Raw genomic sequence first — 19,939 nt, 5'->3', positions numbered from 1 at the left:
GCAGCGAGGGCACAGCAGGCTCAGGGGAGGGGGCGGGAGGGGTGGGGGCAGGGCCTGTGGCAGAGCCAGGGGTTGAGCAGTGAGCACCCCCGGCACGTTGGAAAGTTGGTGCCTGTACAAGGAGCCGCATATTAACTTCTGAAAAGCTGCATGTGGCTCCGGAGCCACAGGTTGGCCACCCCTGCTCTAGGGATTGGCACAGCAAGCTTTATGAGTCTGTACAGACTTTGAGCTGGCAGAGCGGAGTCTTTCAGCTTAGGCAGTGGTGATTCATGCTTTTGATCCAGAGGTCCTGGGTTCAATCCCTGCTATGACAACTTACTTGGCAGCAATGCAAGGCAAATCCAAACCATATTGGTAAAGGGTAGACAAATAATACAGGATGGACCCACAGCCACCACCCATTCTTTTAGCTATTTCCTCATAGCTACCAGTGTGTTTCTATCACGAGGGCACTTTTAGTGCATCCAGCAGGATCTGCATAGGCCAGTTAGTGCAAAACATTGATGTGCTTCAGAATTCACACCCCTTTAGTGAACATTGCTGCACTGGGTAGTCAAGCCCTTAGATTGAAAGATCTTTGGAGCAAGGATTATGTGTGGTGTGTGTGTGTATATATATAGTCCCTAGCACAATGGAGCCCCTGATTTAATAGAAAGACAACAGGAGCAAAAAGGAACTTTAGCACTTCATTGGAGTTATGACTGATTATACAAATGTAAATGAGATAAGATTCAGGTCTTGTTTTTTAGACTGATGCTCTGAGGACTGGAGCTGACTTATTAAATTTAGAGCAAGTACAGTTACTTCAGTTCAGTTGTCCAAACTCAAAAGCCAATTTTTGTGTGTCCTTTCTTCCTTCAAGATTTTTCCACGCCCTCACTATTCATGATAAATAGCTGGCTCAGTAAATAGCCTAGGGTATTATATAAGCTCTGTTCCAAGCATTTGGAATCTCCCTTACTGAAATTGTAGCCAAGCAATTCCCTTCCTATTTGCAAAGCCCATTTTGTCTGTACTTCTTGTACCTAATTTAACTGCGGTGAGAGAGTGGTTCTCAAGGTTTTTTTTCTTCTTCTTCTTCTATATTATGACACCGTGTTACAACAGAAAAAGTTTTGGGAACTCCATGACCCCTCCCCCCCCACACACACACACCCTGTCCCATCTAGCCTTTGATTGCAACCCCTTGACACCTGATTGTGACTCCCTGGGGTCATGACCCCCAGCTTGAGAACTAATGCACTACCAGAACCTAACTAACTCCTGCTACCTTAGGAGGGCCTGTGGTGCCCTCTGGTCTTGCAAAATAAGCAGTAGTGGGGCACTATTTGGATGAGAGACCTCTAAGAACCACACAGGTGCTGAGGGAAGTGATAGTGATAAAGGAGGTGGTGTTTTCTCTTCTGAGTTGGTACCAAACCCACGCCACAGCATGATGTTAAGGGTTACTGTGCCAGCCAACTAAGTGACCAATGCAGGTGGCAGTGGAATCAGGAATGGTGAGGATAACCACTATGTGATGATTGCTTAGTCTTCAGTTTTGGCACATTTATATCTTGGTGGGTCTCTTAAGAACATAAGAATGGCAATACTGGGTCAGTCCAAAGGTCCATTTAGCCCAGTATCCTGTCATCCGAAGGTGGCCAAAGCCATGTGCCCCAGAGTTTCTGTTTTGTGTTGAAATATTGTGGAGGAAGTGAGCAGCTAAATCCGCAATATAGTTTCAAGAGGAAAAGTTAAAGTATTCTTCACTTTCTGTCTTAAACTGGGGCTTATGGATAATTTTGCTATTAAGCAGTTTCTGAGTCTCACCTTTTAGTAACAGTTGAAGTGACTATTTGCATATTTTGTCTATTTGAATCCATGATCAGTTTAAGTCCTGACCCTGCAAACACTTATGCACATGAGTAACTTTACTGATATGAATAATCCCTCTGAAGTCAAAGGACCTGACCTTAAGACCCCTTTATATCCCTCTAGCAGTATAAAGGAACCATAAAGTGGGAATACCCAATTTACACACCCAATTTATAGCCTCTTTACACTGCCAGAATGGTGTAAAAGAGCTTTAGTGTAAATAAGAACCTGGCCCAAATACTTTATTCCCATCAGCTTCCTGTTGTAGCACTTGCATATGTCAGGCAGAACACAGCACATCTGTTCCCTTAGGGAATACATGTGGATTATTTGTTTTCTTACAGAATAGTGATAATCTACATTTGTATCACAACTTTTATCCAGGAAAATCCAAATTTTTTTTACAAACTTGAGTCTTGCAAGCACTTATTTACTCACATGAGTGGTTCTGCTGACATCAACACCTGCTCAGTGGTGCTTAGCGGTGAATATATTTGCAAAGGTTTGAATATTTTTCTGTGTGTTTGGCAGGAAGAACACATGGAAGAAAAATGTCTGGAAGTCTTTAAATATGTTTATACACGGTTCCCAAAAGGGCTGTAACACTGGTAAGGCCAGCTATGAAAATAAACACTGAGATACTGTACACATATGTTGGGAGTATTTTTAGAATTTTCCTCTACTGTAAATAAGAAGAAAAGTAAAGGCCTCTTTATTGGAGCAGGAGCAACGTGTCAAAATGGCAGGCAGACAGGTGACACAAGAAAAGAGTCAGTTATTTATAGAAGCAGATGAAACAATTTTAACAATCCTCTTCTTATTCTTTGTGCTGGTATGGCCCATTTCATCTGAGGATCTTTAAAAAGATTAATTGATTTTAATCCTCACGTTCCGCCTGTGAGACAGGACTTAGGTGCCAAACTTCCACGTTGGGTGCCTCAAGCCATTGACAATGACAAAATCTCTGCTCAGGTGTGTAACCCTGTAGGTGCCTAAAATCTCTATGGACCAAAGTTTCTACCCTGAGTTTCCCAAATTTTCATGCCAGGGCATGTGCACAGCTGTCTAGTTCCTGTCACGGCCCAGCACGTAACTCTCAATGGGATTCACAAACTAGGGCCCAACCAGTAGGTGTACTCTGCTCACACCTAAATTGGTTGGAGGAGGAGGGCCAGAGAGCATATGAGAGAGACTTTTTATAGCCTGTTGGTTAGGGTGGAACTGTTGCCGGCACAGAGTGCCCGAGGCAAGCAACAGCTGGGTTCGTTGCCCGGTGTGCATCGCGCCAATGACCACAATGGGGTGGAGAAGCAGAGAGATTTATTTGGAGCTCCAAATAGGGCGCAGGGAGACTGAGCTGTCTCAAATCCTGCAGCAGCTCATGCAGATTCCAGTATACATTTTATACCTTTGCCTACTTCACTACACAAGCTTATGCAACCAATTACCTGTTGCCCCATACAATACCGTAGCCAATCAGCTAAAGCAGCCAGTTGTGTTTTTCTTCAGTAGCATTTCCCGAGCCTTGCCTTATTTGGTCCTATTTGTTACCGGTTTTTGCTACACATTTCTGCCTTATCTATCTGTTTCCCAGGCCGAAGCTGGCCTTGGCTGGCGATCTGTATGCAAACCTGTCTGTGTGCTAGCTTCCTCAGTGTTATGCAGGATCACAGAGAGTTCAAGAAGCAAAGGGGCCTTGGTTTATCCGGGCCTAGAGCAGGAGGGCTTCCTCGACACTCGTGGTCTTCCACCCTCCCAAGTTACCTAGTGTAGTGCCCAGTGTCCCCAACAGTACTGTGGGAGGGCCAAGTTCTAGTCCCCCTGCTCCAATGAATATTTAATTATTTAAGCAAAGTGGAACAGCTTCATCAGAAGAGATCAAGTGCCCCATTCTAGAATACCTAATAGCCCAGTGGTTACAGGGGGTAGGGGGGCTGAAATGGGAGACCTAAGTTCAAGTCCCTGTTCCACATCAGATAGAGTGGGGCATTAAAGCCAGGTCTCCCACATTCCATGTGAGTGCTCTAACCACTGGGTTAAAGGTTGGGGGCAGGGAAGTGTCTCTTTTTTTTTAAAAAAACAGGTGAATAACTCCAGGAGAGTTGTGATTAGGGGGTCAGGGCACATGACTTATGAGGAGAAGCTGAGGGAACTGGGATTGTTTAGTCTGCGGAAGAGAAGAAGGAGGGGGGGATTTCATAGCAGCCTTCAACTACCCGAAGGGGGTTCCAAAGAGGATGGAGTTCACCTGTTCTCAGTGGTGGCAGATGACCGAACAAGAAGCAATGGTCTCAAGTTGCAGTGGGGGAGGTCTAGGTTGGATATTAGGAAACACTATTTCCCTAGGAGTGTGATGAAACACTGGAATGGGTTACCTAGGGAGGTGTTGGAATGTCCATCCTTAGAGGTATTTAAGGCCCGGCTTGACAAAGCCCTGGGTGGGATGATTTAGTTGGGGTTGCTCCTGCTTTGAGCAGGGGGTTGGACTAGATGACCTCCTGAGGTCTCTTCCAACCCTAATCTTCTATGATTCTATCAGCGGAGAAGGTTCATGGCTATGAATCCTGAGTGGAGATAGAAGTCTGGCTCTGGCCCAGAGTATGTGCCTACCAAACTCCTTTTGAAGGGCAAGGCTTACGCCACACTCCTTTCTTCAACATTTCCTATGGGCTAACATGGCTCCCCACTCAGGGTGCTGGCTTTTGTGAATCCCCTTTTTAAGTGCCTCACTTTCCATACATTCTACAGGGAGTTTGGTTGCCTAATTCAGAGTTGTGAATTCTGTTAGGTGGCAGAGCACCTAAGTCCTCTTGTGAATCTCACCCATAAGCTTTAATATCTCCATTTTGCAGAGAAGTAAACTGAGGTATAGGTAACAAAGTGACTTTAGATCATTACAGTGAAATAAGGAGGAAGTCTAGACTTCGGGTCTCTTCTCTAATCACAAAACTGCACTTCCTCCTCCTAGAGTAAAGTTATTTAAATACATATATTTTAAATATAGAAAAAGTCTGCCTAATAGATTGTGGCATGTGGTAACCCCTTCATTATGTAAACATGTTCACCTTGAGCAGAGTTTATTACATGCTAAAGAGAATATGATTATTTGTGTAAGCCTCTTTTAAAACATTGGCAGCACATCACTGCAGGAATGCAAGAACTGCCACTTTGAAAACAGTAGTAGAGTTTTGAAACATGCACTTATTTAATGAATTGATATTAGCATAACCCTTGCCCCTCCTCCCCAGAATTCTGCAACACAAATTACCTAAACAACAACAAAATAAACGTACAAACAACTGTAATGTTCTTGTCCTTATTTTTTTCCCTATTCTATTGCAAAATGTTGTATCTTTTTCTTTAAAGATGACATGCAAAGAATTTTTTTAAATTTGGGTTTTACACACACCCACCCCTATATTAAATTGTGTTTTATATCTATAGATAGACATAAGGCCTGAATGGTTTTAGTTTTTTAAGGCATTGGTAGGGAGTATTCTGCTTGTTTTTTTACCTTAGAAAAAGGATCTAGGCATCTCAGAGATGTGTATTTTGAGCCCTCATACTTTAACTGAAGGGGTAGGGATACTGAACCTTTAACAAATACATTCTTTCACTGAAATATTGATTAGGCTTTGGAGTTTAACAGGTGTTAAGAATAACAAACACAGTATTAAACATTCTAACAATTCCTTCCACATTCAAGACTTAGCTTTCACTTTCTTGATTCTTGTGATGTCAACATTTTGCTTGTTCTCCAGTTGCAACAGATAATATTTAATATATAATAAACTAAGAGTATTTCTGTGTAGACATTCTGGTTTGTTTACCTTGAAATATTAATGTTTGGGTTTTTGTTTGGGGCGCGGGGAGGGGGATTTTTTGGCTTAAAAAAAAAAAACCTTTCACCTCGCTCAGTTTGTTTTCCTTTGCTGGTCACCTTTAAGAAAACTTTAATAATGTTAATTTAAAAAGTAAAAAGATCCCCTCACCCTGCAGCCAAAAAAAACCCAACAACCCACTCTTAAAGAAAGTCCCATTAATGCCTTGCTAGAAAATCTGTGAATAATGAAGACTTGCTGATGCTTTAAAACAGATGGCAGAGGATTGAGGGGGTGTGGGAAGGAGGCCAGGAAGAGTGGGTTCTGTCACAGAGTAGTTTTCCTTTTGGTAATGGAAAACTGCTATTTTGCTTCCAGAAAGACTTCCTTTCCGTTCTGTTGTAATGAGGATTTGCATGCATCCAATGCCTTTCAGGACTTCTGAGGTCCAGTAAATCCAAGATGTGTTTGTACATATCCCGAAGACCCATATCCCATGTTTTTCTTGACTTATTTTTCATTGGAACATCAGATAATTCAGAGGGAATTCAACAGCCCTTCACTTTTGCCAGTTAGTTCAGCTTCTTTGCCTCCAGGCCCAGGTTTCAAACAGGAAAACTGAGTCACAGCAATATTTTTTTCCTTCTCAGCTGCAGGCAATTATCTTCACACAGTTTTTTTGGAAGCTGAGTTATGATCAACCCTGCTTTCCACATATGAACCTCAGAAAACCCATTTTAAGGAAGGAGAATTACCAGCACTTAATACTCAAGTCCAGACTATTCAGGGAAGATCTGCAGAGGCAAAAAAAGAGAAGGTGGCTGCTTGACTCCCATCAACGTTCAATTTCCGTTTGCAAACTATCCTTTGTGCCTTTGAAAATCTCCTTTTCATTCATTAGCAGGAAGCCTACTCCCATGAATTCAGCCTTTTTAAAAACCCACTTATTTAATTTTATTCTTGTATTTTAACAAAACCTTCCAACTATCTCCCATTTGGAGCTGTTGGGTGCTCAATGATTTTGTAAATCAGGCAGATGCTTACATATGGATTTAGAAACCTAGTTTTAGGATCCTACTCTTGCTATGGTTTATATTATTTTCTGCTATCATTAAAGACTAAGATTTTTCAGACGTCTTTGGAATGCCCTGGTTCATCAGAAAATGCCAATTCATTGAACCTGAAATGCTTTGTGGAAACATATTTGATTTGACAAACTTCTGATGAAACACAGGTTTCCTGTCAGCACACCCAGCAGGCTTCTGGGGCAAACCCATCATGCTCAAGATGGGGCTATCAGGTCTTCTAGGTTCCCCATTCCACTGCAGGGATCCTGGGAACCCTAGCTGGATCAGGGGCTTTCAGGGCTTCTAGGCTCCCCATTCTTTGGCAGAGGACTCCCCTGACTCTGGGGGGACTTGGAGGCAGCCCAGTGAATCCTCTAGAGTTGAGGGGAGTTGACTGCTCCATTTCATTTCAGTAAAATCGAATTGAAGCTGCTCAGTGTTTCCAAAATGAAATTTTTCAGCTTTTCTTTTCCATGGGAAATTTTGCAGTGTTTTACTTTTTGTTCCAAAATGGAATTAAAACTTCTTTGAAAGATTAGAATTTCGTGTGGAACAGAAATTCCAAGTTTTGAACAACTCTACTCCTGACAACCTCCTGTGAATTATAATGGCATAAGAAATCATAGGTAGGGCTATGATTTTGTCATGGTGGTCACAGAAGCTGTGAATTTGAATAAAGTCCGTGACATGCCTCCAAACACAGTGGTATTGTGACCTGACACACAGGGCCCCTCCATCTCCATCTACGGAGGGTCAGACAGGTCACATCTAAGTGGTGTTGTGAACCTGTGTGATATGTCACAATGCCAATCAAATTTGGCCCTTTGCCCCTCCATCTTCATCTACGGAGGGGTGGATGCACCAGACCTGAGTGGTGGTGCAACCACATACACTAGGTCGCAACTCCCCGAGTAGGGAACCAGGCCCAGCCTCACAAGACAGTAGCTGCCACTGTGGGGCGAATACAACGTGCTCTCGCTCTCCAACCCCTACCCCCAGGTCGCCTGCTTTCTCCTTTTCCGTGACTTTATTATTTTTTCCCTGCATGTCTGCCATAAAATTTATTTTAAAAATTCCATGACAAAACGATAGCCCTAATCATAGGATACATACTTTACAGTACTCTAATTGCTGAATATGTACCTTGACACAATACTATCAGTTGAAAATGACCAGTTTCAATAGTTACCAAAATATCCACTTCTCCTTCACATTGCCAAGTACCCTTACTGTGGTGTATTGAGAACAGTGCTGGAATTGCCAGTTATCCCTTTAAGAATGGGGCAGGGAGGGATTCTACTTGCAGACTAGGAGGCTGTGAGTGAAGCATGCCATCTGGCAGCAGCAGTCAGTCTGAAGAAAAACGGCCTAGAACAAGGAGGGGTGAATTGTGCCTCACTGCCTTATGGAGCAGCCTGTTTTGTCTCTGCTTTTGATTACTGTGTGTTCTCAATCTGGATTCTAAGAATAAATATCGTGTTATGTTGCAACCTTCCAGCAATAGTATTTTGTTTTTTAATCTTACTTCTCTCTTTGTTTGCCATGAACATAGCATTACCTCCCATTGGGAAGATGAAGGTGCTCAGCGCCTCCTTTGCTGGAGTTCTAGGTCTCTATCTTGTACAATTAAAAACATACGAGAGAGACAGAAAATTTTGTTTTAACTTTTAAAAAAAAAACATTATTCTTTTGCTAGAGTTCCCAGCAAACTAAGACAAAGTAGCCCCTTGTCACAGTGTAGCTGGCCTCTTTAAGTGAAGTGGGTCCAGCACTCCTGTGCCAGCACAGGGTCATCCCCAGAGTGATCTGATTAAAAGGGTAGGGCAGAATCTGGAGCTAATAGATGAGGGGAAGACAGTTGTGGTGGAAGGAGGTCCCCGGAGGGAGAGGCTTGAATTCTCTAGGGGAAAAGCCTGGAAAGCAGTGGAGGAACTAGCCTGCTGACCTTCCAGAGCTGAAGAAGCCAGTGCCAGCAGTTTGAGAAGGGCTGAGGCCTAGGAAGCCAGTGGAGGGGCGAGCTTGCGCCCTTTCCCAGGCAGAGGCTTGGAAGCCAGGAAGAAGCCTAGGAAGGACTTCAGCTGGTCATTTTGATAAAAGAACAGGCAGTTTAGGTTGGACATTAGGAAAAACTTACTAACTGTCCTAACTCAAGCACTGGAATAAATTGCCTAGGGAGGTTGTGGAGTCTCCATCATTAGGGAATTTTAAAAAGCAGGTTGGACAAACACCTGTCAGGGATGGTCTAGATAATACTAGCCTTGAGTGCAGGGGGCTGGAATAAATGACCTCTTGAGGTCCCTTCCATTTCTATGATTCTATGACTCTACGTTTAAGAAGAAGAATGAGGTAAGTTAAAGGATTTCAAGAAAGGAAAGAAAATTGATGTAGGAAGAAAGATGGCCACGGATTTAAAATGTATAAGTGTGCCCTAGTAAAAACAGAGTATTTTATAATTTATTTATATCATGTTCGTGCCTCGGATCCCCAGTCATGGGCCAGGATCCCATTGCGCTAGATGCGGTACAAACACAGAACAAAAAGAACCCAAAGAGGTTATAATCTTCTGCAAGACATGCGCTACACATGCGTTAGGAGGAGACGGGAACTGCTTTGCACGTGAAAGCTGATGGAATTCAAAGGGCCCACAACAGGAAGGCTATCAAGAGGTATTGGCTGTTGTGTTGCATGTGACCTTATGCTTTCTAACTGATGTTGCTGTCTTTCGAAGCAGTGGGCTTGTCTACACGGGCAATTTACAGCGCTGCAACTTTCTTGCTCAGGGGTGTGAAAAAACACACCCTTAAGTGCAGCAAGTTTCAGCGCTGTAAAATGCCAGTGTAGACAGTGCACCAGCACCGGGAACCGTGCTCCCAGCGCTGGTAACTACACCCCACATGTAGATGTTTTCTGCTGCAACCACACAAGCCATGTTAAAGCCTTCTCTCAAATATTAGAGCTCTTTACAAAAGTTTGTTCCCATTCCCAGTGCTTTCTGATTGAGCTCTCTGATTACAACTGATGCAAAAACTGTTCTGAGGAATGACAGAGCAGCAGCTAGCAGTCGTGTTCTGTTACTAGCGGGGCAGGGAGAGAGCTCTGCTTCCTTAGGGGAAGTTCAAGAGTCACAGCCAGTGACTCAGCATTATCCTGGTAACTACTTAGAATCATAGAACTGGAAGGGACCTCAAGAGGTCATTTAGGCCCGTCCCCTGCACTCAAGGCAGGACTAAGTATTCTCTAGACCATCCCTGACGAGTGAGAGTCCAACCTGCTCTTAAAAATCCCCAATGATGAAGATTCCACAACCTCCCTAGGCAATTTATTCCATTGCGTAATCACTCTGACAGGACGTTTTCCCTAATGTCCAACCTAAACCACCCTTGCTGCAATTTAAGCCCATTGCTTCTTGTCCTAGCCTCAGAGGTTTAGAAGAACGTTTCTCCCTCCTCCTTGTAACAAACTTTTATGTACTTAAATTATTGTCACGTCCCCTCTCAGTCTTCTTTTCTCCAGACTAAACAAACCCAATTTTTTCAATCTTCCCTTATAGGTCATGTTTTCTAGACCTTTAATCATTTTTGGTACTCTTCTCTGGACTTTCTCCAGTTTGTCCACATCTTTCTTGAAATGTGGCGCCCAGAACTGGACACAATACTCCAGTTGAGGCCTAATCATCATGGAGTAGAGCAGAAGAATTACTTCTCATGTCTTGCTTACAGTATTCCCGCTAATACATCCCAGAATGATGACCCCCCCCCCCTTTTTTTTTTTTTTTTTTTTTTGCAACAGTGTTATACTGTTGACTCGTATTTAGCTTGGGATTCAAGCCAGATCCCTTTCCGCAGTACTCCTTCCTAGGCAGTCATTTCCCATTTTGTATGTATGCATGCCAGAGGACACACAATTTAGATCCTCCTCTAAATGCGACCGTTAAAAATGGCTTTCATATACAATTAACTCCATTTACAAGTGAAAGAATTTTTTTTTCTGGAGCTAGTCAAAAAAATGGAAAAACAACTTTGCAAAGAATGTAAATAATCTTTGAAGTTGTTTCTACTTGCAGGGTTCAAAATGAAACAATTTCTCAAAGATTTTTACTAAATAGATTTTGAAAAAATGTGAATTTTCAAAATTTCAGATTTTTTTCTTCTTCTCTTTTTGCCACTGAGTGCAGTAAAATGAATAATGACCAGGTTTGGGTTTTTGTCTTTGTTTCCTTTCACCTGTTCCACTCTGTAAATTATCAAATCTGGGGTCTATTCCCAGTTCTGCTCCTGGCCTGCTGGGTGACCTTTGGAAAGTCACTTCCCCTCTCTGTGCCTCCGTTTCCTTTTGTAAAATGGGAATAATGGCACTGACCCCTTTGTAAAGCACTTGGAGATCCACTGTTGAAATGCAAGTATTATTTATTATTACATGGATAGAGATAGGGGTATGCAGTCATGGTAACAATCACAAAATAATTTGATAACTTGTGTGGTGTTTCATCTGCACGTGAAATGCAGACTGACAGAAGAACTGAAATGCTGTATGTTTCCTTTGAGTTGGGCATGGAAGTAGTTTTTAATACAATGGTATATAACTAAATGAAATGCCCCAAAATTCTCAGTGACTGTGTCATTTAAAGGCTAGATGGCAGAGTCTGACCTCAACCTCTCCAGTTGTCACACAGCAATATTGCCAAACCGACACGCACCATTGCAAGTGCCAGGTTATCATGTCCTGAAAGAACAGGAAGTTTATAGGAAAGTGCCAGAAGGTAGGGATTGTTCATGCTGGAGTCCTTTTTTGCCAAGGAAGGGGTGCAACAGACATGATGTAGTGGGGTGGTCACCCTGCTCTGGCCCAGAAGGGGTTAAAACAGCCCTGGGAGCCAATAGTAAAAGCAGCCCTGGAGGGGAAGGGGGGAAGAGGAATGAGAACAGTTGGGGCAAGTTGAGTGAGTAGCTGACCACAGCTGTGACCAGCTCAGTCAGGGTCCAGCTGGCCCTTATAAGAGAGCTGTGGGCCAGAAATGAAGAAGAGTCTCACTCTAGTCCTGGAGTGGGAAGGGTTAGCTGCTGGGAGCAGAGCAGAGCAAAGCAATAGGGCAAGGGAGCTCGAGCCTGGTAAACCCCCACACTGCAGGCCTTGAGGAGGGCCTATGAAAATGTACTGGGGCTGCAGAGGGGTAACCCAAGGATAGGCAAAGGTAGCAGGTCTTAACCCCTTGCCAATGATTAGTGGCCATTACAGACTGCAGACTGCCTCAGTGAGCAGGGGCTTGATGATGACTGGCAGTAGCCACTGAGGCAAGGTGGGTTTAGAGGGTTGGGGGTTCCCCTGGGAGGGGAGACCCAGAGAGTGGGGGTACTGCTGGGGAAGAACCCCAAGGAAAAGGGTACTGGAGTCTGGGAGGGACGGGGCCACTGGCAGACGAGATTCTGGCCAGAAGGAGGCGCTCTGTGCACTGGAGAGCTAATTCCCAAGACAATCAGCAGGAGGTGCCGTGCCAGTGAGTCTTCACTTTGCTACACATAGTAATTCCTGCAATATCTTTGAACGATATTATTGTATTAAGTTGATGTACTATTGTGGGCAAGGATTGTAAGTAACCTCTCTAGTGGGGGAGTCATGACAGAAAAAAGACCTGGGAGTTCAAAAGACTATATTGAAAATGTGCTAGGTAGGTATGGACTTTTGGGACAGTAAGCGGATCCCTTGGGGAATCCGCAGGGAAAGGTTCATACAAATTCTTCAACTCTGGTTATACAAAAACCCAGACTTTTTAAGTTGCACCCTGAGGACAGGGTTATTGTCTGCTGATTATCTGTTACAGAAGACCAAAAACATAACAGCCATGCTGGGTCAAACCAATGGTTCATCTAGCCCAGTATGATTTCTTCTGACAATGGCCATTGCCAAATGCTGCAGAGGCAATGAACAGAGCAATTTCAAATGATCCATCCCCTGGCCTTCAGTTCCAACTGTTGGCGGTTTAGGGACACCTGGAACATGGGGTTGTGTCCCTGATCATCTTGGCTAAGAGCCATTGATGGGCATGAATACATCTAATTCTTTTTTTTTAACCCAGTTTTACTTTTGACCTTTCCAACATACCATGGCAATGAGTTCCACAGGTTGACTGTGTTGTGTGAAGAAATACTTCCTTTTGGTTTTTTTAAACCTGCTGCTTATTTATTCATTGGGTGACCCCTAGTTCTTGTGTTATGTGAAGAGGTAAATAACCCTTTCCTAATCACTTTCTCCATAACATTCATGATTTTGTAGCCCCTCTATCATATTCTCCTTAGTTGTCTCTTTTCTAAACTGAACAGTGCCAGTCTTTTTATCCTCTCCTTGTATGGAAGCTGTTCTATACCTCTAATCATTTTTGTTGCCTTTCTCTGTGCCTTTTCCAATTAGAATATATCTTCTTTGATTAGGTGAGCTGAACTGTATGCAGTATTTTGACTTCACATTGAGCAGATGTTTTCAGAGAACTATCCAGGGTGACTCCAAGATCTTTCTTGAGTAATAGCTAATTTAGACCTCATCATTTTGTATGTATAGTTGGGATTATTTTTTCCCAATATGCATCAAAGGCCCAAGGTGTACTAAGAAACAGCTGATCTGTGCTCTGGTTCTAAAATGGATGACCTTGTAATCATGGGGAAAACCCAGTTGTGGGTTTTGAACAACTAAAACCTACCAAAACCCTGGGCTGGAGTTGGGGGAGTGACCTCTGGTAAGCTTTTCAGCATGGGTGTAGGTTTTTATAGTTTTGATATTTTCACTGTAATGCTTTCACTTTAAGAATAAATGTGCTTGCTTAGAAGGAGCTGTGTGGTAATTTATAACTGTGGGCAATATATGGGTTACAGCTTTACACTTTAAGCAAGTTGGGTGCTGGGGGGACGCAGGCCCTCCCACTCCACTGCGTCCCAGCCCAGGGCCCTAGCAGTGGCAGAAGACGTGCTGCGGAGTCAGTGGGGATCCTGGCCACACCACACTGACATGGGCTCTGGCAGTGATGCAGCCAGACTAGGGTTGGCTGCTCCCGAGCTACTTCCAGACTCCCCCTCTTGAGGTACCTGGATCAGAGTGGTGCCCTCAGGGGGATCCAGCACCATGGGTTCCTCGGGATTGTTGGCCAGGGCAACTCCTCTGGGTAGCTGGCACGGGGCAGGTCGGGCCAGTCCTCAGGTCTTCCGCAGGCCGGTGGGCTTTCCCACTCACAAGCGAGGCCGGAGGCGTCTGGCCCTGGTGGCTGCTTCCCCAGTGAGCCCTGAGGTTGGGCCTTTATACTCCCAGGGCAGTGCCTGACCCTCTAGGGGGTGGGCTCAGAGCTCCCTCGCTCCGCCCACTCTGGTGTCCAGAGGGGCTCGTCTCTCTCCGCAGCAGCAGGGAACCACACCGCCTCACTACAAACAGCTAAATGTTGCTAGAGGACCCATCCAAAGGGGCCTTTGCAGACTGTGCCCCACAGGGCAGTGGGGATGGGCAAGGCCATGGGCCACCTTTCACTCAGGCACCCATCAGTGAGGAGGCAGCAGCTCCCCCTGGAGGTGGCACTCACCTGTGTGCAGTGTGGGGAAGGAGGATGCAGCAGGGCACCTGGCTGCGGGCTGAGTCCCCCACCCCCTTCGACATGGGGCTGCTTCTCCGTCCCTGCTGCTGAAGTCCCAGCGCTTTCCAGACTGCCCTGGGGCAAGTGCCAGTTCCCAGGGCAGAGGCTGCTCTCCCACTCCTATAGCAGGGGCTCTGCCCAAGGGAAACTGCTCCTCTTGCACTGCAGTGGGGCTTGTCCTGACTTCCATTTAACAACAGCTACTAAGGTGAATCAAGAGTGGAGGTGGTGCTCCCTCCCGAAGTCCCACCATGTGGGGTTGGCGTGAGCTGCCTGGCGTCACTGGACCAAGCTGCCTGGTGTTGCTGCTTTCCCTCCCCACAGAATGTTCCTCCACGCCCATGCCTCACAGCTTGAAAACCTCTGTGCTAGATCCAGAGGTGATGCATGAGGCATTCATGTGCCCCCCTTCCCCCCTGAAACTTTAAATTTGTGCCCCTTGCACTATCAAAAGTTACATGTCACCTCTGTGCTCGAGGGACCACTGAGGTAGAAATACAGGTGCAGTTACCCTAAAACTGTGACAAGGAGAACATCTGAATACTTGGCTATGTCTCTATCTACTCCCTAACAACCTGGGTGTCTCTCATCCATTTCACGGATCTTTATTTGTTTTGGCTATGCCTGCAACCCAGCCTGCTGCAAGCCTTTGTGTCTGTTGCTTTAAGCCTAAATACCTTCTAGTAGTTAGAGGCAGAATGAAATCTGGTCCTTTGATTCATAAATCTGAGACGGGAATGACTTCAACAGCCAGACTCATTTATAATTTAGGCACTGGAATTAGTTTTAAAGCAAACGGCTCACATTTTATTCTGGTCTCATGCTTTGATAAACAGTCACCATTTACTCCTAGTAAACAACTACCCTTTCCATTTACCCTTTCCCTTTCAAGCATGGTATCTGGAATGATAGGGCTTAATTAAGATCACATAAATCTTAAAAAAAAAATCAACAAGTATAAATAATGCAGATTTTAAGACAATCCACCTTGAAAAACAACTTCCAATCACCTGCCTAATTTTCTCTTTGTTATTTAATCCATACAACTTCAAATGAAGCCTCAAACCTAAAATCAAGATCTTTCATTGCTTTATAACAAATGGTTCCACATTTCAGTAACTAGCTACAGTGCTGTAAAAAGCAATAAAGCATCTGATTTAGAATGATTGGTTCAGTCTTCCAGCATTGTGTGTTAGCAATTAATCCTTTTTAAAGCAAAAATAATATTCAGCGGATGCGACTGCAAACGTTGCTGCTGAGCTCATCTTATTGTCCTTAAGAGCGGAAGCAGTCTTGGCTATTGAAATCTGTAATACTTATAAAATAGTCAACAAAACAGAAAACCCCACCAAGGTATATGCGGGAGGGAACAGTTGCTAAATAGTTGTCGTCCAGTGCTATTCAGCAGGAAGGTTGGTGGCTGTGAAATGGCATGTGGAGGGTGGGATTAAAATAGGGTAGCGGGGATGGGATGTAAGGATCCTCAAGTCTCCTTCTGTGTGACAGACTCCTAGAAAGGGAGAAGAAACATAGACCTGTTCACATGAGTGATAGTGTTGAAAAACACACTTGTGAGTGGAGCCAAGTGAGAGAGGACTTTGTCATGCATCAGTGGAAGCACATTGGAGTGCTGCCATTGACTGCAGTAGGTGCAGGATTAGGCTGAAAAAGAGTACCCCAAACAGTAATTATTCAGCCCCAGATTTAAACGAGGATCTGTGTGTTCTTCCCAAACAGATATTTTTACTCTCTAGTGATTTTACATAGATCTGAAGACTTTAGTATTACATATAACACTCATTTTGACAGATATTCTGTTTGTTATTATGGAGAAATTGATGGTGGTGTAACAAGTCTGACCCCTAGGGTATGGAGACAGAGGCTGCAGGAAGAACTCCAGTTTGTATGCAGAAAGGCCCAGAGCAGACAAGGGTGCAGCTGAATGTGGCAATCAGAGTGGGAAGAATTTCCCCCTGTAGAGGCCTTGGCCCTGGTTGACCAAACTGAAGTGTTTTTCAGTTGCTGGCTCCGGAGGATGAGGAAGAGAGGCAGTGGCCATTAGCAGTGGTAACGAGGGAAAGGCTGCAGGATAAGAGAGGCTCTTGGGGATGCTGCGTGCAGCGTTTGTGGAGTCAGACAGTTGTAACTGTCGGTGAGCAAACTCTTTTCTTTTGTTTTAAGCTGGTTCCAGAGGTACCAGTCAGCAGTAAACAATAAAAGATAATTCATTCTTCATCCAGTAACTGATCTCCTGGTTCCTCCCACTCTGGTTCTAGTTATCAAACCTGGATCTTCCCTTGATCGGGATCCACTCCATCACCTGGGGTCTCTAACTTTACCCTGGGGGAGGAGAAGAGTAACAACTGGTGTCACATGTGGGATAGAGAAGTTCTGAGAGGAGACACTGAGTTGGTAATCTTGATGAGTTGACATAGAGCAAGTTGCTAAGATGCTTGCTCAATCCATGCCAGCCAGGTAATGCTTGAGGGAAAGATCCTATCGTGCGTCTGTATTGAAAAAGATTCAATTTAATCAGGCTGCACTGGAGGGAAATATTTTATTCAGTCATCTGGAGATAGACTGTTGAATCAGCAGCTACAAAGCATTCAGGCTGACCTTGGAGGCCACCAACAAGAAGTTAAATCTGAATTTATTCTAGGAGATAATGAAGATCCAAAAAGACTTAGCTGATCTTCAACTGGCAAACAGAGTTGAGATGGAAAAGGGATTGAGAGAACTGAAAAGGAGATTTCTGGTCTTGCAGCCCACCCTAGAAGCCAGCATTTTGGATGAGATGGGTAGACATTCAGGTAAACCAGAACCTTTCAAAAACATTTGCACTCCCATCTCCCTTCATATCCCTGCAAGGATAATGTGGAAGCCCATTGTATTTGAGAGTGAAAACTCATTGGAAAGCTTACTTTAAAACAGTTTGACATAATATGCCAAATGAATGGCTGGGGAGAAGCAGATAGGGGAAGTTTTCTGGCAACTAACCTGGATGGGCTGGCCCTTACCCTGGGGCAAAATCTGCAGCACTGTAAGAGACAGAGCTATAAAGATTTGCTGCAAGCTTTGGACACGTGACTGGAGCTAATCACCCATCAGAGTTGGCCAGGACTCAGCTGCAGGCCATATGGAGGGGCAAGAGGGAGACCCCACTGAAGTTGGCAAAGGACCTACAGAGGCTGGTTTCACTGGCTTATCCCTGTACCAGTCCAGAAACCCAGAGCCAGCTGGCAATGGAGCATTTACGATGCCCAGCTGGATACAGACGTGCAGCTGAAACTCTGCGAAAGGAGACCAGGCTTACTCCAGACAGTGTGGAAATCCTCACTGAACTTGAGAGCTTCCTTGCTGCAGTTCAGCAGAGAGGACGGCCGCCATTTGTGAGGAAGCAGAGTCCTATGAGAGCCCATCTGCATCCAATACAAGTGGAGGAAAAGAGGAGTTTAATCAGGTGACTGAACTTGTAAAGCAGTTAGGAAAGGGCTAAGTCTGGCGGAAAATTCGACGTTTTAGCAATGGTGGTGAGAATAAAGAGACTGGCTCACTTAAATGTTGGCATTATGGCAAAATTGACCAAGTCAGTAGAGAGAGTCACGGGAGCTTAGGGAAGTTCCCTCATACAGTTCAGGAAATGAAGCTAAAGTGGCAAATCCTAAGCGTGCATGTCACATCCCCACTGTGCTTGTGCAAATCTGGGCAATTGAGTAACCACTGAGGAAGTCTGGCAATTACATGTGAAGTGGGGACTACAAAATGCAGAGGGCTTGTAGATATTGGTTCAGATCTAACAGTAATTAGACCAGACTTGCTGAGAAGGCCAGGGATTGGAGGTTCCAAAAATTGGTGTTCGCTTAATTGGTGAACTGAAGATAATAACTGGGGACCAAGCACCAGTCCCAAAATGGGAGACATTGGTCTTAAAAGTTGGCCCCCTAAAGCTTGAACAACAGGTCTGTGTAGCAGAAATAGGGGATGAGTTTATCCTTGGGTTAGAATTTGTCACATCTAATAAATCTGTTACTAATGCCAATGGAGGTGTTTTGCAGATGTGATCAGTGGCAATTCCCTTTCCAGATATAATTAATTCAAGAGCAATGCCTTGCAAGAGGTTGGTGCACTGTAAACAAGTTATCTTAATTCCTGGAACTGAAATTATTGTGCCAACTAAATGTGTGGGAGACATCCCCACAAGTGAGAGTTGGCGAAATATTGAGACTTGCTTGGGCAAGATTAGTCAAAGAAGTTTTCTCACTGCTAAAGCTCTAGTTGATCTGAGTCAGGGTTTTTTCCCTGTCAGATTACTGAACGTCTCACATAAACCTCAGGTCAGTAAAAGGAGTACTACAATAGTACAGTTTGAACCAGTGAGTTTGGTGACATTTGATGCAGAAAAGGACTCTGTGGAAGGAGGGAGTGAAATAGAGTTCCTAGAATTCTTTCAGTGCAATGCTGTACATTTAAAGATGGAACAGTAGGGAAGTTTGAAATATTTTCTGCAGGAAAATAAGGGGTAGTTTCCCTATATTGCTATTGGACCAGGAAAAAGTATGCTGGCATCACACGAGATTGACACTGGGGAAGCCAGGCCAGTAAAACAGACACTTTATTGGTTGTATGCCGTGTTATAGCAGCCATGTTGGTCCCAGGATATTAGAGAGAAAAGTTGGGTGAGGTAATATCTTTTATTGGGCCGACTTCTGTTGGTAAGACAAACTTTTGAGCTAACACAGAGCTCTTCTTCACATCTGTGAAACTTAGGGCTTGTCTACACTGGCACTTTACCGCGCTGCAACTTTCTCGCTCAGGGGTGTGGGAAAACACCCCCTGAGCGCAGCACGTTTCAGCGCTGTAAAGCGCCAGTGTACAAGAGCACCAGCACTGGGAGCCTCTCGTGGAGGTAGGGTTTGTGTTTTTTTTTTTTTTTTTAGAGTGTTGGGAGAGCTCTCTGCCGTGACGACACAAGCCACATTAAAGCGCTGCCAGTGTAGACTAGCCCTTAGACTGTCACAGCTAAATACAAGGTGGAACAGATTGTTTAGTATAAGTAATTCCAAGGGACCTATTCAAGGTGAAGTGGTCCATTAACACCCCTCCAGACATAAGGCAGAAAGGAAGGGTGGAGAAGCAGCTGGGGGGATTCTTAGTGGGTTGTATCTTTTTGCATGTAATAAGCCAATACTCATTGTACCAGTAACTTCCCTTGATCAGTGTCCACTCCTCCACCCAAGATTTCTAACTTTACCCAGGCAGGAGTAACAACTGGAATTCAGGAACATTTTTTTCCCGCTTTGTTTTATTGAAAAATATCCCATGAACTGTCTGACTTTTGTGCAATTTTCCATGCACACGGTTCCAGGTATGAACTGAGGGAATCACTTTGAACTGCATGTAGCCTTCATATCTGATTTTAATTTTTTCCTTTTTATTTTCTATATGTTTGTTATAAAATAGAACCTCTACATTCCTATTGGCGTAAACGAAAGCCCGGTCATCTTAGTGGATATACTGTTTGCTTTAGATTGCAAATACGGGGCTGGATCCAACCCAGTGGAATTCACTGTAAAGCATCCCTT

The sequence above is a fragment of the Caretta caretta genome, chromosome 1 (assembly GCF_965140235.1).
Source record: "Caretta caretta isolate rCarCar2 chromosome 1, rCarCar1.hap1, whole genome shotgun sequence".
NCBI classification, from domain to species: domain Eukaryota; kingdom Metazoa; phylum Chordata; order Testudines; family Cheloniidae; genus Caretta; species Caretta caretta.
Note: the sequence above shows the minus strand (reverse complement) of the source record.